We start from the raw sequence: 26,900 nt of genomic DNA on the forward strand, positions 1-26,900 counted from the left end.
TAAGCACATGAAATCTAGAATCTTTTAATAATTTTAAATATATTTTTCACTTTTAAATTTCATTTTCCAAAACTTAATTGCTAAAATACTTATTAGTTTTAATAATAATATTATTTAGTCATTTATTTTGAAAATGAGTTCCAAATATATTATTATTAAAATAAATGTTGTCACATTCCAAATTTAAACTTTTAACTTTTATCTTCAAATTTAATTATTTTATTTAATTAATTTTCCAATTAATTAAATAAAATAAATATTAATATATCATATTAATTTTCTATTAAATTAAACCATTAATTAAATTTTTTAATTGGGCTTAATTAATAGAAAATAAATCAAAGACTCATAAGGTAAAAATACGAAAATCCATCATAGCCAAAATACATACAAAATCAAACCAAGGGTTAATATCACGAATTACGTTATCCAACGTAATCGGAGGGTACTCAACTCAGATACTTGTCCTAATTTTCTAATTAGAACAAATGGCTTAAAAGGTTGGGATTTGGACTTGAGAATTTATCTCCCCTCTCTTATCATTGAGATAATGTGATAGGGTACGCTCATCCTAACAAATTCAGGGAAGTCGATGCTCGGTACCTGCAACCTGCATAAAAACCATGCATGTACAAGCACAATATATATTAAATTAAACAGGCAATGGTAGGAAGTGGTGCATCGTGTAAATCCCGACTAGCAGGTGACTACGACTTCCTTCCTTAACCACATCAGACACGCCATACAAAAGAAAACACGCAAAAAAAACACGCACACCATACACATGCAAGTATGGGGTAAGTATCCATAATAAAACACATATGATAATAAATCATCTTACTAATCATCATTAATAACTGAAAGCAATGTAATAATCATCATCAATAATTGCGAATACTAAAAATAATCATCATGCATACGTGAAATGCAAAATCTAAGTAATCTCATCACATAATAAACTGAATCCATAACACAATATTTGATAATCTCAAAAGAATGCTGCTAACCAACAACATAAAACTAGCTCTAAAAGAGTTCAACAACGATAACAAAATGCGAACTAGGGGCAGGTACTACATTGGGAGGTTGATCCTTTACCATGTTCAGATTTCGGTTGAGGTTATTCTCTACAACTTGGTATGCCTTCCACTTCTGCCGAGGGTGCTTCTTGTGAGGACAAGGAAGAATGTTAATTTAAAGGCTACCTTATTTCTTGTGTTCTAACTTTTCCAACACCAGGCATGTTTTACAACGTTGGTTATTTTGGTAGATTTTTGAGTCCTCCATGCCTGTTGTTCGATTTGGCTATGTAAATGTAAAATTTCAAAGATTTATGTTTTTCAGTGGGAATCCTCCTACTTTTTGTAACTTTGAATTGCTCATAGATATAATGTGTTGTAAATATCAATGATTTCATTTGTATATATTATGATGATGCTCGCTTTTCTTTCTGGTTCTTTCCTAGTTGAACTCTCGAACCTATTTTATTAATATATATATTTAGTGGCTCGTCCATTTTTGCCCAAAAAAAAAAAATCATAAATTTGTACTATGTTTTTTTAATGTTGGTAATTGATATTCTTGTAATGATTGTCTAGAGTTCATTTTAGAAATAGACTAATTAGTATTAAAGTAATTTGGGTAAGAGAAAAAATATTTTTTTATATCATAGACTACTTGTCTAACATGTTTACAAGCTGAATTTGGTAATGTTCTAATATGTTAATGATTGGTGATAAATGTGTATTTCTTTATTAAGTGCAAGGTTTTTTTATGGTCAAATGTGTGTGTGTGTGTGTGTGTGTGTGTGTGTGTGTGTGTGTGTGTGTGTGTGTGTGTGTGTGTGTGTGTGTGTATCATGTTTTAAATTTCATAGACTACATAGTTACCATGTTTATGCCTTGTTTATTTAGGATTTTGAGATATGAATTTGGGAATAAATGGCAAGGGGAACACTTGGAAGGTTCATACTTTAAATTGTAGGGCTTATTTGACTCTTTAATACTATTTTCTACATAAGGGTTTGTTGAGATATTGGGTGTTGCACACATTGCATAATATTGTTATATTCTATTATTTCATTTTATTATGTAATGTTGTATCTAGGAGTACCTAGATGGACATACAACATGTAAAGATTCCCATGGGATATACTTGATGAATTGTATTGTAATATTGTGATAATGATTCATGTAATTATTTAATATTGAAAAAAAAAAATTAAATGTCCAATATTAAATGTGGGGTCAATGGGTTAGATAGCACATGGTTTTAGCACATGATTTATGTAATACCACTTGGTGGTTTTGTGGGACTTGCTACTATATAAGCAGCCATAAGGGTAGTTGTTGGTGTGACAAGATGAAAAAAGAAGAAGGCAAAAAGGTAAGAGTTGAGCAGGACAAGGTTGGAAGCATGGCATTGGATGTGTGGATCCATGCTTGTTTACATGGATTGCTTGGATGTGGCTATGGCTTTAAAGGCTTCTATAGTTTTATTTCAATAATATTTTTTATTGAAAAATACATGGTGATGGATGCTTTTGGAGGCGGAGTTTTTCCCTCAATGAGGGTTTCTTAAGGTATATCTTGTGTCACATTTTTGTGGGTATGTTGTCTATTCTCTTGCATGTGGATTTTAATTCTATATCTAGTTTAGATCTATTATGGGTTATGTGGAAATGGTTATATTCTTTATTGTAAGTTTCCTTTCAAGTGGTATCAGAGCTATGGTTTTATTTTTATAACCCTAGATTGAATACATGGAAATGCATGAGAGGATAAAAGAAAGAGAAAGATATATATGAGTTGTTTATTATAGATCTAAGGATTTTAAGTTTTCTATTATGATGGGATATTGGTAGATTTTGGGCATGTGAAATTGTTGGACAAGAGGTTTTTTCGGATGTTTCATTTAAATGGGGGTTTTAGGGAGGAGCTTGCAAAAATGACCCCCTAGGTAAAAATAAACCTCACCTGGATTCGAGTGGATGTTTTTATATATTTTGATATATAATATGCCCTAGTTTGGCCATGTTTAGAGGAAATGAAATATTTTTTTAGTTTCAGTATATGATGGCCATCACATTTAATCTTGTTAGAATTTTTGTCACAAAAAAAAAAACTCACAGCGAAAATGGTAACAAGATTGTCTTAGTAAAATGGCCATAACTTTCTCTTAGGATATCAAATTTCATACTTTTTACAGGAGTTGGAAAGATAATTCAAAGCACTACAACTTGGTGTAGGTTTGGTTCTATGATTTTGACATTTTGTCAGATTTTAAGAGCCCAAAGTTTAGATGTTGTTTATTTTGAGCACAAATTAAGACATAACATGGGCATACAGAGTCATATTTTGGACTTCGAGTAGTCAATGGAAATCCCTTAGAGAGATCTACACATTGGTTTAAATTTGGTGCAGGTTTGGCATGGTTTATTTGGTGACATATTAATCTAAATAGTTTATGGTATATATTGACTATGGTAGCATTGTGAGTTTATGACATTGTATGTTTCGAGATTTAAGATTTGATGTCATTATATACTTTGTTCATATTTCTAATTGGTCTCATGATGATATGATTATCAATGTTTGGTTTGGATATGTATGATGACTTGTTGAGTTTACAAGTTATGTAGTGTTGTAAGTAGTCTATACTTACAGGTTGCATTTATCACTTGGTTATGGTTTGTCTCTGCTGATTGATCTTTCATTATTGATGCATATTCAAATTGGTGGCTCAAATTTGGGTTGTCTATGCCCTAAGTCACATGATTTGCTAATTTTTATTTATTTTTCTTCATGTAGAAAAGATGAGATGTTGTTACCAGGTATATTCATGGGTGAGGATTGTGGTTGACTATTTTATGTTGAGAGGTTGGACATATTGAGAGTCAAATGCTCAGTGCCTAGATGTGATCATGGTGCCATGGATTTTGGCATGACATTATTGGATATACAGGTACATCCTTGATAGCCATTGGTTTGGATTCCTAATTTTCTTATGGTGGTATGTTTTCTTGGTTGAGGATCATGGTTATTTGGTTTCTTTCAAAGATCTCATGATGTGCACTTTGAATTCTTTGATGGTTTGATGCCTTGGTTGATTCTCATGGTTAGAGGATGGTTTTTTCCATCATGATCTCATGGATAACTTGAATACATGGTTTAGTGGGAGATTGTGATAGTGATGAGGTGATAATGCAAGATTAGTTCTTGGTTTAGTTTGGATTTTCTTGGGTTTGGAGATTTTGGTTTCACTTGGTATTAACAATTTGGTTGTGTGTATCGACCTAGAGGATCTTCATGTAGGAGATGGATTTTATGATGCCATAGGTGACTTGGTACCATGTTTTAGTGAGATTTTTTTTGCATTGATATACATATTGAGTGTTTGCAGATGTTGGAGGTTTGTCTTAGATCCTATTGCTATAGAAGTGTCTTTGACATTTGCATGGTGCACTTGTTATCTTCATGGTGTGTGGAGATGGTTCTTCATGGTATGTGCATATGGTTTTCTTCATGGTGTGTGGAGATGGTTGCATCTTGATGACTAATAGGGTTCTTGGTAAATGTGTGGTTTATGCTTTCATTTAACATGCTATCCTTTGTGTGAGGATGGTTTCATTTTTATGTCATGGTATACTCAATATACACATTAAGAGTTTTTTTTAACATCTTATAGTATATTCATATGGAGCATTTTATCTCTTTGGTTGAGATGGTTAGATCATGTTGTCATGTTTATATTCTTAAGGCCATGGTTGGAACTTTGACATTGATCTTGGTATTGAGTACATTGATCATGAGATGGATACTTCATGATATTACTATGTTGCATTTTGAATTGGCATGAATTGATTGGTTATAGGTGCTCATGAGTACTTAAAGATGATGATGATGCTGATTTTTCTTAGATTATAGAAGTATTTGTTGGGATAGTTGATGGTTTTAGCAAGAGAGTCCAAGGGGCATTCACCTGGTATGGACTTGAGAGGAGATTGTTCTTCGGTGAGTCTTGGTTGGAGACTTTGATATCTTGATGAGCATTCTCATTCCTCAGTCTTAGTTTACTCGGTGGTTTTCTACTTGAGAGGTATAGCCCATTATTTCTCTCAAGTGCATTATGTTTATGCTTGTCTTTCATGTATATGGATCTTCGGCTATGGTACTTGATTTAGTTCTAGAGGGTTCATTTGAGAGATGGTTTAGCATTGGTTATCTCCATTTGCATATATTTTTATGTTGGTTCAGTTTGGAGATAATTTTATGTTCGTCATATTTGTTGGATTAGGAATGGTTTATAAGTTTGATCTTCTTGTTAGAGGTTTACATCCATGATGGGTTATATGGTATGGTTTGGGTGTTATTGTGGCTTCTTGTTGGGGTTTTATTGAGGAGATCATACTTGCATAGTTTACATCTAGAGGTGTGTGTAGAAAGACATGATATAGGTTGTGATTTGCATGGTTTCTCTTTGGTCTTGGTTATCTTCCTAGATGTTCAGTTTTCTCTTACATTGGATTTGAGATTTTTTAGAGATTATGATCACTAGTTTGTGCTCATGTATGCCATGTGAGAGATGACATGGTTATTCAATTATCTCTTTCTTTTGTTGGTTCTGGAGAGCTTGGGAGACTATTGGAGATTTTTTATGAGAGTTGTTTTTGTAGGTTATTAGTTTATGTGTTGTGGATGTCCTTGACACTACATGGGTTCACTTATTTGAGATGTTGTGAGTGGATTGGTTATAGATTTGACATCATCTTTTACAGTGGGAGATTCTTGGTATATATGTGATAGATATTACTCTTGAGGCTTATGATTGTAAGTTATAGATTGGATATGTTGATGATGTGAGATTCCCTTGATATACTTTTGGAGGTATGGATAGTTGGATGGGTTTGGCACTTGTTGTGGGGGCTATTTCAACTATGGATATGTTGACAATTATGGATACATGTGATTATCTTTGGATTAGGCTTTTTCTGCTTGGCATTTCAGTTGGTATAGGATTTTATGATCCTCTAATATGACAGGTTGGGTGGTTTTCTCTTTGGATGGCTTCTATATATGCCCAGTGGTAGTGGCATAATAGAAGGTGGCATCATTCATGTTTAAGAAGTTGGATACTTTGATTTTGTTATGGGTACCGAGATGGAGCACTTCATTACTTTGATCCATGATGGTGGATGTGTTGGGAGGGATTGTTTCTTTATTCATTCACGTGGCTATAGATTGACCCTATAGAATGTATACAACAAGTGGGAGATTCTTGAGATATTGGGTGTTGGACACATTTCATAAAAATTTTATACTGTATTATTTTATTTTATTATGTAATTTTGTATCTAGGAGCACCTAGATGGATGTGCAGCATATAAAGATTCTCATGGGATATACTTGATGAGTTGTATTGTAACATTGAAATAATAGTTAATGTAATTATTTAATATTGGAGAAAAAAATTAAATGTGGGTTCAATGGGTTAGGTAGCACATGCTTTATGTAATGTCACTTGGTGGTTTTGTGGGATTTGCTACTATATAAGTAGCCACAAGGGAGCATTTGTGAAGGTTGGAAGCATGACATGGGATGTGTTGATTCATACTTGTTCACATAGATTGCTTGGATGTGGCTATGGTTTTGAAGGCTTCCATGGTTGTATTGTAATAGTATTTTTAGCTAAATAATACATGGTGAGGCAGGGTTTTTCCCTCAATGAGGGTTTCCCAAGGTATATATTGTGTCACATTTTTATGGGTATGTTGTCTATTTTCTTGCATGTGGATTTTAATTATGTATTTATTTTAGATCTATTATGGGTTATGTGGAAACGGTTATATTCTTTATTGCAAGTTTCCTTACAGGGTTCATTGAGGTGAAGAGCTCTTTGGTTACAATTTTATTCATTAACAACCCTAGTTTATAAATTTATGAATGATTAAACAATTATTTAGATTAGATTTTCAAGATGATATAACCTATTACATATCAAAGATTAAATTTATCAATATAGAACTAATTTAAAAAGTTATCCTTTAAAAAAAATATAAAAATATTTTCTAAATATAACCCCTACATATTACTAAAATAATATTTTTTATTCCTAAAACAATTCACTTTAAGAGTACAAATATTACAATTTGTTGTTATTATTTTATTTTATCATACAACTGCATTATAAATCCTATACATCATTCACTCGTATATGATTTGTATTATCATTTATTCATTATTTGTTATTGTTGACTAATCTATACTCATAACAATAAAAAATTAGTCAAAACCCAAATTTCTAGAAGTGCATTTGAAATGTATAATTCTGTTTCTAGAAGTCCATTTGAAATGTATAATTCCATTTCTAGAAGTCCATTTGAAATGTATAATTCGATTTCTGATTAGATTGTGTAAGATATTTTAGCATCAACATTTTGGATCATACTATGTAATCCATCATTAGAATGAGAGAATGCAATTAGATTAAAATTATGATGACAATCAGAAAGTGTGATTAGAGCGGTTGATGATAAAAAACCTTACACTATCTAATTTAGAAATTGAATTATACAAAACACAGGGAACTATAAAACTATCATTATATAAGTCGGTGATACACAATTATTGTAATTAGCATAAATATAGTTTGACACGGTTTGTGTAGAATAAAATTGTTTGAATGCCCTTATCTTAGTAAAAAATAAACAATATTTAGTTGTATTCAATAGTCATTGAACTCTATAGTGCAATTCAAATATGTTTTAACCATCCCATAAGGCTAAGGGATGGCAATTTTCTTGGCTTGTACCCTTCGCAACAATATACGCCACAAAGAAGGTGGTAGTCAATATGACTAATGTAATGTAAAGGTGAGTAAATTTGATACTACTATCTACCTAAACCTGTCGACCTTGTTTATCTTATATTTATCTTTTGTCCAATGTGAAAATTTGAAAATGAAGAAGATATTATTCTTGTGCGCACATTGTGTGGAGTGCATAATGTACAACATTAACATGGACCAAGTCAAAGTGTTGGGTGCAGAGATAAGCATACTCTCCATGCGAGTATTAATTGCCTTAGAAGAGAAAGATATGAAATATGAATACCTATTAGAGGATCTGACCAACAATAAGAGCCACCTCCTCCTACAAATGAATCTTGTGTACAAGAATGTACCCATACTGATCCACAATGGGAAGCCCGTATGTGAGTCTATATAAAATGTCCCTGCAAAATCAATGTCACATCAGCAATCTCCATAAAATGCAAAAAATTAAACGAGAGTCAAAGTCTTTTGAATATTGACCAGTCAACATTTGTTGATTAACTATGATTAACTTTTAAAAAAATGATACATATACATATATGATCAAATCTAAAAGAAACCATAATTTAGTTATTAGAATACTGAGATGTACCAATTATGTTGACCATGTTGACAGGAGCTCAAGAAGCTGTTTAGGAACACAAGGGTGAGAATATTGTAGGAGTGCTTTACCACCCTACCACAAAGCTATAAAGCTTCCTTGGAATATTTCCTAACATGGAAGATACCCAGCGTGGCATTGAGGAAATTCTAAACAAGCAAAGCTAGGAGAAGAGTAATGGAATGTGTGGCAATAAGTGTTAGATTGCACAAGTGTCAAAAAACATAGTTTAAAAATATAACATGAATAGCTTTTCCTTAGTTATCATTCTCTCTTCATTTTCAAGTACTTTAAAATATATATGACTTACTCAAACGAGGAGTTTCATTATATTTTGTATGCATACCCATTACTGTACAATGGATAAGAACCTTAATAATTGTTAACTTACATCAATCAATCATATCATTTAACTAGAACTCATTTACATCTAGCATTCTTTTGACATCAACATGAAATTGCACTCATGCAATGTAAGAAACTAAAGAATGTAATTTCAGTAGACAATATTCTATGTGAATTAATAAGCATGAAAACATCAACTATTTATATGTTCTCAAGGAGTCTCATTATTCATAAGGAGATAGGAACAATCATAATACATATTACTTCTAAGCGAATAAAATTTGATATCCATTTAAACATAGGATTGACTTTAGACACTTCACTATACAGTAGTTTTGGCAACACTTAGGACACACCTTACTATATTCCATGAAATTTCTATCTATATGTAATTTAGAACATACACTTGTTGGTCAATATGAGATACTAGAGTTAGGATTAATAACAAGTCAAAATACATACTCTATTGTCCACAAGATACTCCTATCTATGGAAGATGTAGATGATGTAATAGGATAATTAAAAGAAATTTAATTTACATTTCAAGCACACCTTTCTATTCTTCTCTAGTTTGACACACCCATTATCCTTAGGTAAGTGTGACCATTCATTAAATAGTGTGATAGACTCTACATTAACTCAAAGTTAATTCATTTTTTATAGAACTTGAAGTATAAATGTAACATTGATATTGGTAAGTATAATAAAAATATAATTCCCTCCCAAATTCACAACCTTCTCAAGGTGATCTTTATCCTTCTACTATAACATAATGAATGTACTCAACTACATTTAGCGTAGTTTCATATAATAATAAAAATGCAATCATCTATGTTGAACATAGAACAACAATACATGAAACAAACTCATTTAAGAAGATAAGGAAAATCCACAATCAGTAATAACTATAAAATGATGAATTTTTAATGATGCATCACGAGGCCATATGTATAACTAAATATGGCACAATCAATGCTTCTAATAAAAGACATTACAAAATTTCATTTGCATATCAATTATCCATGAATTTAAAACACTCAAACCATTTGACATCTAATGAGCAATGACTCTTTGTAGCTACTATCAAATACTGTGAAGCATGAATATCATTTCAGTATGGTAACAATGACACTTTTATATGCTTTTAGAAATATTCATTATCAATGGAAACATTGTATTGGAATTAAGTAATGTTCCTTACATTTTTCAAATATATAAATATCATTGTATCTACTCTTCATTCTCTTTACTGTGTTAAGTTTTAGTTATGAATGCAACCTGGTAAAGTAGATATTGATAAACTATGTAACCATGGGTATTCTACCTATGGCTTGAAGCATGTTTTGTATTCATTAGATACACATATTATTAAAATTCATGAACTCAACCTCGCCCATGACAATGTGAGATGGTAGATATATCGTAATCTTAAGTTCTGCAGCAGCTATTAATGTGTAGAAAGGTGAGTACTGACTGGAAAACTACCGTCAGTTCTCCTATGAGAAGAACCTTATGGTGGTAACAGGGGCATTAATAAGCCAACAACCTATTTAGAAGGTTATTCACAATAAGTAGTGAAACACCTTCAAGACCGAGAGCATACATTATTGGTTGTGGTCCCATGACCACAATGGAAGGGGAGATAGTGACGACTTCAAGTTAATGTTGTAACTATACCCCTAGTACTTCCTATGGGGTTTCACTTAGTGTTTGAAGTGTTCATCATGAGTAGTGCGGTTGATTTCTCCCACTCATGACACTCTTCCATATAGCACCTATTTATGAACAATATGTTTTGATAGACATCCCATATCACATAATAACTTACACCAAGATGGTAATGAAGGATCTTTCATATACTATTTAAACATCATAGAGCCATCATATAACCTGAATACTATATGCTAATAATATCAATACTATGTCTCTAATTCAATCTAGAAGAGATTTCATAGCATTTAATATCTCTAGGACATGAATTAATTTAGTATTTACAAGAAAAGTAAATAGAAAAACCTAGCATTCACTATTTCCCAAAGCCTCTATCCCACTTGCTACCCTCTTGGACCACTATCATTGCCCTGTCATCTTTATTCAAAGTGTGAGCTCCATTAGCATATCTATAGGGGAAATCTCCTCAGAGACTCTAGGAGTGTGATAATAATCAATGGGTTATTCCCAACAAATCAAGCTCAAATCAGCCAACATTAACAACCCCAAGTGGGGGCAAGCACCCTCCCTTTTGCCAATCCATAACTATTTTTAAATAAAGAAAGCCCTCCCTTGAGAACTGCGTAATTAACCCCATTTTCATTCCCTTTGTTTTCGCATCTAATGATCTATTAATCTTAACTAATCAGGGGTTTGATTAAATAAAGAGAATTCCAATTTAATTGATTTTTTAATAAAATCTATGTGGCAAGTAATTTTTATTTTTTCCCATTTTGTTTGGTTGTGGAAAATTCGGTTGTGACATCCTTCTCCCCTTATAAAATGCATCGTCTTGAAGCAAGGATAGATAATAATTGCAATCATATCTAAGGACATTTAGGAAAATTAAATGAACATGACCCAATCTATTTTTATCATGCAAATAGGGCATGTGTTGTATTCATTACTATCAATAAGTTTGACTTTCAATAAAATTTACTTTTATTTAAATGAACAACTTTTCAATTAAATAAATTTTTAATATAACATACATTAATTGTACCTATTCTACTAGGTTACGTGATGTAATTTATCAATCATCCTCATATATCACAATGCATGAAATAAATTGATTTACTATCTATAAGGAAAATGATAGATTCATTTCAAATTAATCATATTCCAACTTTCATTGCTCAAGATAATACAACCATAAATTGAAGGGAGTTAAAATAAGTAAACACGCTCTTGACATAGAAAATGCATCATTTAACCATTCAAGGATATTTTTTATGTGAGTTGTTAATTCCATTACCACCTTCAATTTTACAAGGTTAGAATTACCTCTCTCCGACAATATTCCCCCTTTCTTATGATGTGGCGTTCTCTCTATTGCATTAAAGGAACAAAACCAAATGTCAGTCCATCATATATCATATTCAAATGCTTTATTATCTATATAATTGTCAAAATTAAGTAACATGTTACCTTAAAATCACATGATATCACACACATACCTATGCTTACTTATCATACCTTGGGATCCCAAGGATTTGACTACGCTAGTATGTACTTCATGTCCACACTGTACCATAATTATACATATACACTCACAATACCTTTAGCTCATCCATAATGTCGATAGCTAAAGAAGATAATTTTTAAGTTATAAATTTCAAGAGTCAATATTTTCTTTTAAATCATCTTTAATCAAACCTTGATCATGAGTAACAAAAATAATCAACTATATGTACCATCTACATGTGGTGCTTGCTAAGGTAGTAAATGTCCACATCAATAAGTCAATGTCCATGAAACATAATTTAAGTAATGTAATCATGTTATGTTACATCTAATTCATCATCATTTAAATCATCATGAATTATAAAGACATGCACATATAAAATCATCAATGTACTCATCAACATTTGATCATCATAATGCATACATATGCTTGCAGAAGTTGACATGTAATGTAATTACATAATAATGCATCATATAGCTCCAAATTAACAACATATATCCAACCAATATGATAAGAAGATGAATAATACAAAGCCACATAGTTATATGTATCAAGTAACATTGACCCAAGGTTCTACATCAACAGATAATCAAACCAAATCCCAAACACACATGTCGATCAAAGGGTCTACGTTGGGTGCATGATAGCAAAGTCTATATCGAACAACATATTGACTAGGAGTCAAAAAATTAACTCAAGATGGCCAAATCATCCATCATCGTTTATTGACGAAGTTGACTAAATAAAATGAGTCAACAACTTTCTATAAAGTAGAAGTCACATGCATGGTGAATCATCACATATACATAACATCAATGCAAAAGTATTATCAAAAGTAGATAAAAGAGGGATCTATACATACCCTTTTGCATTCTCATAGGAAGACTATATTTTCATACACTTGCCACATAGGCCAAAAAGTCAAGTCAGGTTAGTCAACAATTGACTACAAATACTTGAATCAATAATTAGATACAATATCTTCAAATTAATTTTGCAACTTCATTTTACTTTCCAACTTACATCTTGAAATGATAGGTGCAATAAAAATTACATTTCATAACCAATTATCAACCAAATTATCAAACACAACATATCATCACATGGCTATGCCATAAATGAAAATATCAGAAGAAGTTAACCTACATGTCCAACTTTATTCTATCATATGTAAGAATCATGTCCTACTAAGAAATTGCCACATTATCAATTGCAAGAATACATAAAAAAACAAGAGAAACCTTAGTTGAATAGTCAACAAGTATTTCATTCACCATGTTCACAAGTTATCAAGTAATTATTCATTTAAGAAGGTAACACATGACATTACCCAGGAATGTTGACCTACACATCATCCATCCATAAAAATGCATGATTTAGTAAATACATGAAGTATAATCTAAAGTATCATACCTAAATGGGCATCATATAAAATGTCGACCTACATGTCAGACATGGAACAATAAGCACATCATACAAGTGCAACACCATCTACCATATGATCTACACCACTAAGTAAATCATCTAGGTATGGTCACCAATCACCTACAAGGATCAATAAATCTATTTTTTATCAATTCAATGACCTTAGGCCCTCAATCCCATCTCATCACCACAGTGTACTTAACCAACATATAAGCACTAGGTGTGATGTATGACCTTCATGCCATTCAATCATCGTATAAAATATGATTGAAGTACTTTCCTGCCCAACCATCACGCCTTACACTTCCTTGGGATCCTACCTAATTCATAAAATACCCAACCCTGTAATGCCCAAATATTATCGATGAGCATTTCGTTGGGATCCTACCTAACTCATAGAATTACCCAACCTGAAAATGCCCTAGTAATACAAAAGGTACTTTCTTGGAATCCTACCTAACACATAGAATTCCCAACTATGGAATGCCCATACAATACCAAAGATAGGAGGTATCTAATGCAACCATAAAACATACTACCTCACACGTCTAACCCCACATATGCCCATATAGCCATAATCATAGATGTGGTAGGAAGATAAAACAAGGGCAACATAGCTCTGGCCAAAGCATTTTGTACTACAAGTATTACACTATCAGGTAGAGTGGAAAATGAAAGCATCACTTCTACCCCTCCCTCTGTCCACATTCAACACCCACACTAGAAGGTAAGCTTTCCAAAATAAATTAAATAAAATAAAAATGCAAAAGAAAGAATGACATGTTCTTCACAATCTACTCCCTTATATATCCTACCATTGCTCAACATTGAACATGATATATGGCATTACATCAAAATACAAGACTAGCATCATAAAATTACACACCCTAGCCACCTCACAATCAAAGAAACCTTGAAATCAAGATTCATAATTCTAAAATCAAAGTCGAAGGAGGAACAAAACTAATAACATAAAAGTGAACAAGAGTCACAAAAGATAGGTCAGATAAAAAATTGGTGGCTAGGTGGTCACACAAAACATTTTCAAGCTAGCCCCTCATCTCATCAAAGTTTATGAAAACTGAACATAATAAACTGAAAACCCAATTTACATAAAGCACAATAACTCTCACTAGTCACCAAGAGGGAGTAGATGGTTAAACCTTGTGTCAAAGGGCTGTTAAGAACATAACCAAACTTCACATGCAATTTTTTCTTAATAATCAAATATTTCTAAATTCACAATGGAACATGCAATACTTTCTCAAATGAAATCTTCGTTCTTCTTTCTTATCATATTAGGTTACTCAATGAACTTCATGAATCTAGCACAAAATAAAAATAAATTATTGCACCACATGTGCATCACAGGTCATTTACATAATAAAAAGACATTTTCATTGCTATCACAAGCCAAAACTTGACTTCATGGTCACTCATAACCTTGTACAAAAGTCAACCATCATTTGACTATGTCAACAATTAATAGAAACTCACACCATTCTTGCATCACATATGCAAAGAAATAAATACTTCACGTATACTACAGCAATAGGAATTTTATACCATTACATAATTTAAACCAAAATAGAATTAAAACCATATGAGGTACAAAAATTACCAATCATTCCATAAAATTTTCAATTTGACAATCTTTAAAGGAATGCAATTTCAACTCAAAATCATGGCATTCATAAGGAGCATCATATCCTTCTAGGTCAAAAGTAATCACAACCAAGAGACACAATACATGCAACCCATGTCATTAACTCATACAACATAAAGTAAACTAGTTGACTTATAGTTGTTTTTTTAGAATAGTGAACTCAAGGCCCAAGTGTGGAACCAAGAGCTTTGATACCATATGTAAAGATTGCCCTTGCAAAACCAATGCCACATCAACAATCTCCATAAAATGTGAAAAAATCAATGAGAGTAAAAGTCTTATGAATATTGATCAGTCAATATTAGTTGATTAACTATGATTAACTTTAACAAAAATGATACATATACATATATGATCAAATCTAAAAGAAACCATAATTTCGTTACTAGAATACTGAGATGTACTGATTATGTTGACCATGTTGACAGAAGCTCAAGAATCTGTCTAGGAACACAAGGGTGGGAATATTGTATGAGTGCTTTACCACCCTACTAAGAAGCTAAAAATCTTCTACAGAATTTTTCCTAACATGAAAGTTACCCAACCCGGCATCAAGGAAATTCTAAACAAGAAAAACTAGGAGAAGAGTAATTGAATGTGTGGCAATAAGTGTTAAATTACACAAGTGTCAGAAAACATAGTTTGAAAATATAACATGAATATCTTTACCCTAGTAATGATCCTCTCTTCCTATTCAAGTATTTTAAAATATACATGACTTATTCTAATGAGGAGTTTCATGATATTCTATATGCATACCCATTACCATACAATGGATAAGAACCTTAAAAATTGTTAACTTAAATCGATCAATCATATATTTTAACTAGAACTCCTTTACATCTAGCATCCTTCTGATATCAACATGAAATCCCACTCATGCAATGTAAGGAACAAAAAAATGTAATTTTAGTAGACAATATTCCTTGTGAACTAATAAGAATGAAAACATCAACTATTTCCATGTTCTCAAGGAGTATCATTATTCATAAGGACATAGGAACAACCATAATACATATTGCTTCTATGTGAATAAAATTTGATATCCATTTTAAAATAGGATTGACTTCAGACACTTCACTATAAAATAGTTTTGGAAACACTTAGGACACACCTTACTGCACTCCATGAAATTCCTACCCATATGTGATTTAGAACATACACTTGCTGGTCAAAATGAGATTCTAGAGTCAGGATTAATAACAACACAAAATACATACTCTGTTGTCCACAAGATACTCCTATCTATGGAAGATGTAGATGATGTAGTTGGATAATTAAAAGAAATTTAACTTACATTTCAAGCACACCTTTCTATTATTCTCTAGTTTGACACACCCATTATCCTTAGGTAAGTGTGACCATTCATTAAACAATGTGATAGATTCTACATTAACTCAAAGTCAATTTGTTTCTTATACAACTTGAAGTATAAATGTAACATTGATATTGGTAAGTATAATATCAATATAATTCCCTCCCAAATTCACAACCTTCTCAAGGTGATCTTTATCCTTCTACTATAACACAATGAATGTACTCACGTACATTCCGCATAATTATATAATAAAAAAGATGCAATCATCTATGTTCAAAATAGAACAAAAATACATGAAATAAACTCATTTAAGAAGATAAGGAAAATCCACAATTAGTAATAACTATAAAATGATCAATTTTTAATGATACACCACTAGGTCATATGCATAACAAAAGATGGCACAATCAATGCTTCTAATAAAAGATATTACATAATTTCATTTGCATATCAATTATCCATGAATATAGAACACTTGGGCAGTTTGGCATCTAATGAGCCAAAACTCTTTGTAGCTAGCATCCAATACTCTAAAGCATTAATATCATTTTAGTATAGTAACAACAACACTTTTATATGCTTTTAGCAAGATTCATTATCAGTGGAAAGATTGTATTGGAACTAAGAAATGTTGCTTACATTTTCCAGATATATAAATATCATTGTATCTACTCTTTATTCTCTTTAATATGTTAAGTTTTAGTTATCAATGCAACCTAGTAAAGTAGATAATGCTAAACTATGTAACCATCAATATTCTACCTATGACTTGAAGCATGTTTTGTATTCATTTTATATACATAGGATTGAAATTCATGAACTCAACCTTACCCATGACAAGGTGAGATGGTAGATATATCATAATCATAAGTTCTTGCAGTGGTTGTTAATGTCTAGAAAGGTGAGTATTGATTGGAAAACTACCATCAACTCTCCTATGAGAAGAACCTTTTGCTGGTAACTGTTGTGGTTTCACAATGTATGCCCCATTTTTCTTAGAAATGGGGACCCCCTACTTTAATTTTTTAGCTTTCTAGATCCCTACTCTGGGGTGTGAGTCCTTTTAGGGTTTTTTATGGTGTTTTTACCTAATCTAGGTCTCTACCTAAAAACCTAGATACTGGAAGCCTTATTTCTAAGGGAGAAAATCAAATTTTCATGTTAGAAGGGATGCTCTAGTGCACCTAGTGCACCTCACCAGGTGTGCTATGCACTGGTCACTTAGAGAAAAGTAACACACCCTTAGAAGTGCGCACTTGCACAGCTACATGCCTCCATTGGGTGTGCACAAGCCCTTGGCTTATAAACCCTAGGACTCCTTCCCTCTCCTCACTTCATTCTCTTCTTCGAACTCCCATCGCATGTGGCTCTTGAGGTGTGCTAATGCACTTACTCCACCCTTTTCCACACACACACAACAAATTTAAAAAAACCTAAAGGCTAAGGTGCACAGCTTGTGCACCTCTTGAGGTGTACAAGGTGTGCACCTTAGTATAAATAACTTAAACGAGAATAAACCTAAAGTAATGCAAGCTCAGGTGAAAGGTGCATGGTTGCACTCCTATCCAAGGTGTGTAGATGTGCACCTTTATATTGATTAAGCATCTCCAAGTGGGTTAAAGGATGCTCACTTAGCACACCCTCATATTTTAAGAGTTTGGTAGGGATAAGGCGCACCTAGCACACCTTTGAGGTGCACCAGGTGCGCAATTTTATTTTTCAAAGAGTTTAATATTTTTTTTATGTTTTCAATCAATTTTGGTAAATTAAGGTTTCCAAGTCATAATTTTTTTGTAATTAGGGTTTGTTTTAGGTTATATTTTTCAACTCTCCAGACTAATGTTTTCTTTTGTGCAGATGAAAAGGCATTCTTAACTTGTCGGGGTCATAACTTTTGACCTGGAGCTCGAAATTCAAAACCATTTACACTGTTGGAAAGAATAGGTAAAAATCTAATTTTAGTCCATAAAACAGTGAGCCTTTGGCTTCCCAGTTTTAGGGATTGACGAAGGTTTCAACTTGAAATTTTGAGTAGAAGGGCTCCGAAAAGGCCAGTTAAAAAGACCTAGAAAAACTTGTAAAAAACTATGAAAAAGTTACAAATATTTGATCACTTTGGATAATCAAGAGCACTTGGTCTCTGACCGGGAAGGATCAGGTAGTCAGAGAAAAGAAAGAATCAAGCAATTTAAACTGAAGATCAAATATACAGAGGTTGGATACATGAACCAGAATAGGTTCTTCATCTTATGCAACTATCAATGACAATATTCAACACAGGTGTCTTAGGATTTTAGAAGCAAAAGGAGTTCAAGTCTATGAAATTTTTTGGCTATATAGAGGGTATAAATCATCAAAAGAATCAAAGTAAGTACACAAAAAGTGCTTTAAAACCCCATTTGAGAAAAACCTAGAAACCATTTTCAAAACTGAGAACTTTGATTTTTTGGTGAATTAAGCACCTTACACAAATTTCTTTGTAGGTGCATAGGTGTGCAAGGTGCGCAAGTGCACTAGGTGCATTGCTTCCAAGGTGCACTTCTCCCAAGGTGTGCATGTTTAGAGGTGCATCGATAGTTAACTACCAGCTCCAAGTTTAGAACTTTTCATGCACCGAAAATGCATTCTGATGGCAGTTTAACTTCTATAAACATCCTTGGAGTGAAGGTTGAGCTTTCATTTTTGGCACCTCCAAAGACTCCTACATGATCTAATGGCTTTATTCTTCTTATTTTCTCATGTTTTCTTTGTTTTAAGACATATAAAGGCTCATTACATCCATTTAATAATATAAATAAGGATGGAGTCCTACTTAGCACCAATTAGAGAGTTAGTTTGTACATAAATAGATTTGTTTTATTAGTTTAGAGCATATGTTTGCATAAAGGGATCTCTCACTCTCAACACAAATTGAGGAGATGAATTCTTATAAATTTAGGAATGTAAACTATATTATGGGTCATCATTTTGATGCAATAATATATATTGTTGGTGCTCTCATTCGAAGTGTAGTTATTCTTGCCTGAGTGTGTTATTTTTGTGGATTCTTGTTCATGATAATAATGGAGCCATTGGTTTTGTTGTGTTGATTTGATTGTGTGATCTTTTAATTCTAGTGTTTGCTATAGTTTTACAAATTCCACTGACATACTTAGTTCGAGAAGAGATCACCTTATTGTTCCTACATAGCTTTTTATCTCATATTAGCACGCTTTTCGTGGCCTTGCGATCTGATGAAAAGTGAAACATCTTACAGTTATTGAATTCCCATCAATGATTGCATCGGTGGAATTAAGGAAGCGCTGCTCCTATTTTCATTGGTTACCTACTGATCTTTTCAAAGGCTTAATTCGCAGACGTGTTGTTTCCATAGCTTATGTCCGTTAGGAATTTACCTTTCATGTTATTTTCTTAAACTTCTTGTTACGCTATCTTTTTTATTTTCTTTACTGATCCTTGATTAAATTAGGAATTCATATAGTTACATTGTTAAACTACATTTATTTAAAAACAAAAAATACTGAAAAATATCTCTTTTTGTGTAGTTAATTTTGAAACAACAAGCAGTTTGTTCATCTTATCCAAAATTGGTTCGAACTAGCAAAGGCCTCTTTCTGAAAAAACCATTTATCTTCAACTAAGTGGATTCCAGTAGGTCGCAAGATCACCTGGAACCTTAAAGTTGATCCTCAGATTAGCTTTTCAAGAGAGGATTTCGAAAGGATTCCTATTGTTAAGCATCGTGCAAAATGATAGCTCAACAGTAACAAACACATTAACAAGCCAACAACCTATTTAGAAGGGCATTCACAATAAGTAGCGAAACATCTTCAAAAAAGACCTTCAAAACCAAGAGCATACATTGTTGGTTGTGGTCCCATGACCACAATGGAAGGAAAGATAGTGATGACTTCAAGGTAATGTTGCAACGATACCCCTGGTACTTGCTATGGGGTTTCATTTAGTGTTTTTAGTGTTCATTATGAGTAGTGCATTTGAGTTCTCCCACTCATGACACTCTTCCATATAGAACTCATTTATGAACAATATGTTTTAATAGACATCCCATATCACAAAAAAACATACACCAAGATGGTAATGAAGGATCTTTTGTATACTATTCAAACATCATAGAGCCATAATATAACCTCAATATTATCTTGCTAATAACCTCACTACTATCTTGCTAATTCAAACCAAAAGAGATTTCATATTATTTAGTATCTCCTAGACATGAATTAATTTAGTATTTACAAGAAAAGTAAATAGAAAAACCTGGGATTCACTATTTCCCAAAGTCTATATCCCACTTGTTTCCCTCCTAGACCACTGCCAATGCCCTGTCGTCTCCTTCATTCCAACTGTGAGCTCCATTAGCATATCCATGGGGAAAATCTCCTGATAGACTTTAAGAGTGTGCTAATAATCGATGGGTTCTTCCTAACAAATTAGGCTCAAATCTGCCAGCATTAACAATCCCAAGTGGGGGAAAGGGCCATCCCTTTTGCCAATCCATAACTATTTTTAAAAAAGAAAGCCCTCCCTTGAGAACTGCGTAACTGACCCCATTTTTATTTCCTTTGTTTCTACATCTAATCTATAAATTTAACTAATCATGTGTTTGATAATTTAATTGATTTGTTTAACAAAATCTACGTGGCAAGTAACTTTTTTTTTTCCATTTTTTTCGATTGTGGAAAATTCCATTGTGACACTCTCACTATTCTTCAATATGTTGATAACACATGGGGCTCTCTGAAGTTTTTGCTTGCCAAGCCATATGAATGTGCCCTTGCCCGCTTCTACGTAGATTTCATCGATAAGAAGGTAAAGGTTTTCCCATTGTTGTTGCTATGAGCATTTAATTAATGTATCAACTCCTTTCAAACAATCTGTTGATTGAAGTTATAATGCATGCGTTGTTTCGCTTTTGCAGTTTTTTTAGTTGGCATTTTGTATAGTGAATTCGAAAGATGAAGATAAGGAGCAAGCCAAGCTTCACATGTTGGGAACCTTCAATATTTAGAAGATGCATCTAAAGAATTGTCGATGGGAGGATCTCTATCTTTCTTTGGAGGAGAGTGTTTCGGGTTCATTGGTATTGCCTTAATTCCATTCACATCTTGGTTCCATACATTTAAAATTGTTGGGAATTTCAAAATACCATTTCAAAGTGAATACCCACTAATTGATGCTTGGATTAAGAGGTGTATAGAGAGGGAGAGTGTCAAGAAAGCTCTCCCCTCTCCTGATCGTGTTCTTGAAGTTCTCTTCAATATCAGGAAGACATTTGTGGTAAACTAAATTTCAAGTAGTTTATGGGCTTTAGAGTGTATTTGTTGAGTGGTTTAAGTAGCCCCCTAGTGAAATAGTATTAGGTTAAATTGCAGGTATTATTATTAAGCTACTTATGTAGCTAGTTTGTTTAAGGGCACTAAGGTATATAAGTCGTCAAGAAGATATTTCCATGGCATCGATGAAAATATTGTTTAGTCTTATGTGTCAAAAAAGGATTTGGCTAATGTTTGGATTTGAGTGAATGTCAAGTTCAACATCACATTTGTTCAATGTCCATAAAGCCACATCTGCGTTAGTCACTCAATGCTTTGCCTATGGCTCTACTCTTTGCATCAATACTTATAAGATGTTTATTAACTATAATATCCAATGGCATTCCTCATTTTATTTGCACTTTGATGGATGCCAATGCCTTCTTCAAAACCTCTCATTTAAACCAAGGACTTCAAAATCGTATGAAATTTTTCCAAAGCTTAGAATCACATGGGTTGAATTCATTTATTTATATATTTCCTAAGAAGTTTTCAAATTTTCATTTAAGAAAAACCCATGAATCATCATTGTGTTATGATTGAGCAAAACTGAAACGAGGATGTGAATAAGGGTTCTAAACTTTTCAAATACAATTAATTGGTTGTATAACTATATAAGATAGAAATAAATAAGGTGCCAAACTATAAAGTAAACATCCATGAACTCATGACACAATGATTGAGCATGGGAATATGATGAAGGGTGCTTCCCTTAATACCATAAACTCATAACAAAAACAAAGAAACAACAAAAAATGTGAGAACAAAACATGGACTTGTTATTATTGCTACAAATGTGGAATTATAGAATTCACAAGTACAATATGATAACCCACATGGGTGCCTTCATTACAGTAATCTGCAAGACAATGCTACGAACTACACCCAAAATTGTCCTAGCCAATGTTCAAGTCTTTCTTAAATAGGCAATTTTATGCCACCCAGGAAGATTCTAGACAATGAAACTTAATGCGTAGGGCCGACAGATCCTAACAATCCATATAGAGTTGGCCAAATACATCTTTGAGAATTATTTTAGAAATTTCAGGTAGCCCAACTTCGAAAGGCTATAACTCTCGAACCATTGCTCCGATGGCTATTATAACAAATTTTTGAAAATGCTGACTACTAATCTACAGACCCAAAATACCCTTTTGTTGAGTTTTTGGACCTCATCCAAGCACTCTAAGGCCTCCAATGGTGAGCCTAAAGATTTTTTCTGTAAATATTTCCATCGAAAATCTGCAATAACTTCTTTGATACTTAAGCTGGAGCAATGAGACTTTTATGGTAGGCTTATAACTCTAAAATGAACATTCATGTAAAAAATGAGAACATTTCGAGCTCGTATTACAAACTTACTAAAAATAGCAAGATCCCATGGGTGATCCCACAATAGTGGGTGCCACTTTAATGACACGAAGAAATTCATGAAATGTTTGAAAAAATGGAACTTCCATTTTCCATATGTTCATGCGAAAATATTTATTATGTCCACATGAACACATGATACTCTTATGTCCGCGTGGACATAGTTATGTAAAATAAGATACATTCACGTGAACATGTGAAATCGACAATTTACAGCATAAAAAGCTCATTTTTAATTTTCACTCCTCATTTTTATAGTGTGTAAATTTAATTTTGGACCTTGGAGAAAATGTATTGAAGTGGTCATCGAGCTGCATCACTTTTCATCATTTTCCTCCAAATTCTTGTCTTTGCGCTATTTTGGGTATGTTTATATGTCATTATTTGAATGTTTTTAATGTTTTAAAGAATATTTTCATGTTAATTTAATATTTTTCTTACTTATTAATTTTAGTTAATTATATAAATTTTTCATTTATAATTTTTTTGTATTTGTTAATTATTTTTTAATGTTATTAGAAAATATTAGAAAAACATTAGAAATTATTAAAAATATATTAATTTAACATTAGGAAACAATTTTAGAAAAAAATTAGTGTTAAATTAGATAAATATTAGAAAATACATTAGAAAATATTAGAAAAACATTACAAAATATTAAAAAAATAATAGTTTAGAATATTAGAAAACCATTATAAAATATTTTTAAAACGTCAATCTAGAATATTAGAAAAATATTACTATAACAAAACAAATTAAGAAAAACATTAGTCTTATTAGAAAAAACATTGGAGAATATTATTAAAAAATTTAAAAATATTATGAAAACATTAGAAAATTTTAAAAAAAACATTGGTCTAGAAAATTAGAAAATATTAGAAAATATTTCTAAAACATTATTATAGAATATTAGAGAATATTATAAAAACAATAGGCTAGAATATTAGAAAAAATTAGAAAATAGTAAAAAAATATTTAAATCTAGGAAATTAGAAAAATATTTTTCTTATTATAAAAGGATTAGAAAATATTACCCAAAAAATAAAAAATATTAGAAAAATATTTTCAAATATTTTAAAAAAACATTGGTCTAGAAAATTATAAAATATTTTTAAAAAAATATTATAAAATATTAAAAAACATTACAAAATATTAAAAACGATAGTGTAGAATATTAGAAAAATGTTAGAAAATATTAAAGAAATGTTTTAATCTAGAATATTAGAAAAATATTAGTCTTATTAGAAAAATCATTAGAAAATATCAAAAAAAACATTACAAAATATTAGAAAAACATTAGAAAATATTAAAAAAATACTGGTCTAGAAAATTAAAAAATATTAGACTTTTTAAAACATTATTATAGAATATTTAAAAATATTAGAAAAACTATACAAAATATTTTAAAAATAATAGTCTAGAATATTAGAAAAACATTAGAAAATATTTTAAAATATTTTAATCTAGAATATTAGAAAAATATTAGTCTTATTAGAACTCTAATTCTAATTCCTAACCCTCAGCCTAAGCCAAGCCCTAACTCGAACCAACTCAAACCCTAACTATACCCCTAATCTAACCTTAACTGATACTATAATCTAACCCTAACTCAAACTCAAACCCTAATTATAAAGTTGTAATTACATAACAATAACCCTAATTTGCTAAACCAAACTTTAACTATATGTACCCCTATTGTTAACCCTAGAAATCTAATTTTAATTGTTAACCCTAACCCTAAGCCAAACCCTAACTCTAACTAACTATAACTCAAACTCAAATCCTAACTCAAACCCTAATCTAACCCATAATCGTAACCCTAATCTAACCCTAACCCTAACTCAAAACCTAATCTAACCCTAAAACTGTGATCCTAATCTAACCCTAACCCTAACTCAATCTCTAACTGTAACTCAAACTCAAACCCTAATCTAACACTAACCCTAACTAAAACCCTAATCTAACTGTAACCCTAGAACTCAAACCCTAATCTAAACCCTAACCTTAACTAAAATCATAATCTAACCCTAGAATAGTAACCCTAATCTAACTGTAACCCTAGAACTCAAACCCTAATCTAATGCTAACCCTAAATCAGACCCTAATCTAACCCTAGAACTGTAACCCTAATCTAACCCTAACCCTAACTGAAACCCTAATCTAATTGTAACTAAAAACTCAAACCCTAATCTAATCCTAACTCTAACTCTAACCCTACTCTAACCCTAACTCAAACTAAAACCCTAATCTAACACTAACCCTAACTGAAACCCTAATCTAATCCTAGCATCATAACCCTAATCTAATAGTAACCCTAGAACTCAAACCCTAATCTAACCCTAACCCTAGAACCATAACCCTAATCTAATTGTAATCCAAGAACTCAAACCCTAATCTAACCCTAACTCTAACTCAAACCCTAATCTAACCCTAGAACTGTAACCTGAATCTAACCCTTACCCTAAATCAAACCCTAATCTAATCCTAACTGAAAACTCAAACCCTAATCTAACCCTAACTCAAACTCTAACCCTAATCTAATCTTAACTCAAACTCAAACCCTAATCTAACACTAACCCTAACTAAAACCCTAATCTAACCTTAGAACTGTAACCCTAATCTAACTCTAACCCTAGAACATAAACCTAATCTAACCCTAACCCTAACTTAAACTATAATCTAACCCTAACCCTAACTCAAACCCTAATCTAACCGTAACCTAAGAATACAAACCCTAATCCAACCCTAACCCTAACTTTAACCCTAACTCAAACTCAAACCCTAATTTCTAACCCTAACTTGAAAACTCTAACCCTAATCTAGCCCTAACCATAATTGAAACCCTAATCTAACACTAGAAATGTAAGCCTAATCTAACCCTAGAACTCAAACCCTAATCTAACCCTAACCCTAACTGAAACCCTAATCTAACCTAGAACCATAACCCTAATGCTAACTTAAACCCTAATCTAATCTTAACTCAAAACTCAAACCCTAATCTAAGCCTAACTAAAAACTCAAACCCTAATCTAACCCTAACTTTAACCCTCATGTACGATATATTGATGTGTAGATTAGATGATATACGATTACATATCTTTTAAATAAAAAATTGTGTATTTACAATATATATTAGCTCCATCATTGTAGATATAACTTCACACAATCACCATGCTCATCAGCTTGAGGGTGATGAGGCTCCTATTGTGACTCCTCTTGTTGCAGCTCCTATTGCAACTCCTACTGCAGCACTCGTGGTGGGGCTCATGGTGCAGCTTATGGTGAGGCTTGTCGTGGAGCTTTTGGTGGGGCTCATGTCGCGGCTACTAGTGTCACTCCTATTGTAGCTCTTAGTGTGGCTCCTGCTATAGGTCCTAGTGTAGCTCATGGTGTAGCTCCTTTTGGAGGTCCTAGTGTTGCTCCTGTTAGAGGTCCTAGTGCGGTTCTTGTTGCAGCACCAACACGCATTGTATTGATGCATTATTTGCATTTGCAAAGGAGGTTATTAGATTAGAGCAGTCTATATTGCCCTTAGATGATGGTTTATATAGAGACATATGTGCGACCATATGTAGGAGTTTAGAAGATCTTATTACTAGATTTAGAGAACATCATTCATTTACCCCTGATGTATTAGCTGCCATATCTAGGGAGTTTAGAGCTGAGATTTCAGGAGATGCATTTTTTGATGACATCAAGAGGGTGGCCCCCAAAGACGTCATCAAACAAGATTTGTTTCCATTATATGAGGGTAGCCAGGGTAGGGTGAGAGGTTATCAAGTGAGACATTGCAGAGAACCTATTGTCACCAGTATGATTTGTCCTTATTTCTTAGTTGT

At 32.4% G+C, this 26,900-nt stretch overlaps 1 pseudogene; it reads left to right on the top strand.

Annotated features, from left to right (window-relative positions):
* The window catches only part of LOC149547447 (putative glutathione S-transferase parC), a 148,557-nt pseudogene extending 126,893 nt beyond the window's left edge, over positions 1-21,664 (top strand).
* The last annotated feature ends 5,236 nt before the right edge of the window (positions 21,665-26,900 follow it).

Source organism: Cupressus sempervirens, chromosome 7 (assembly GCF_028749045.1).
Source record: "Cupressus sempervirens isolate cs-2001-9-10 chromosome 7, ASM2874904v1, whole genome shotgun sequence".
NCBI lineage: Eukaryota > Viridiplantae > Streptophyta > Pinopsida > Cupressales > Cupressaceae > Cupressus > Cupressus sempervirens.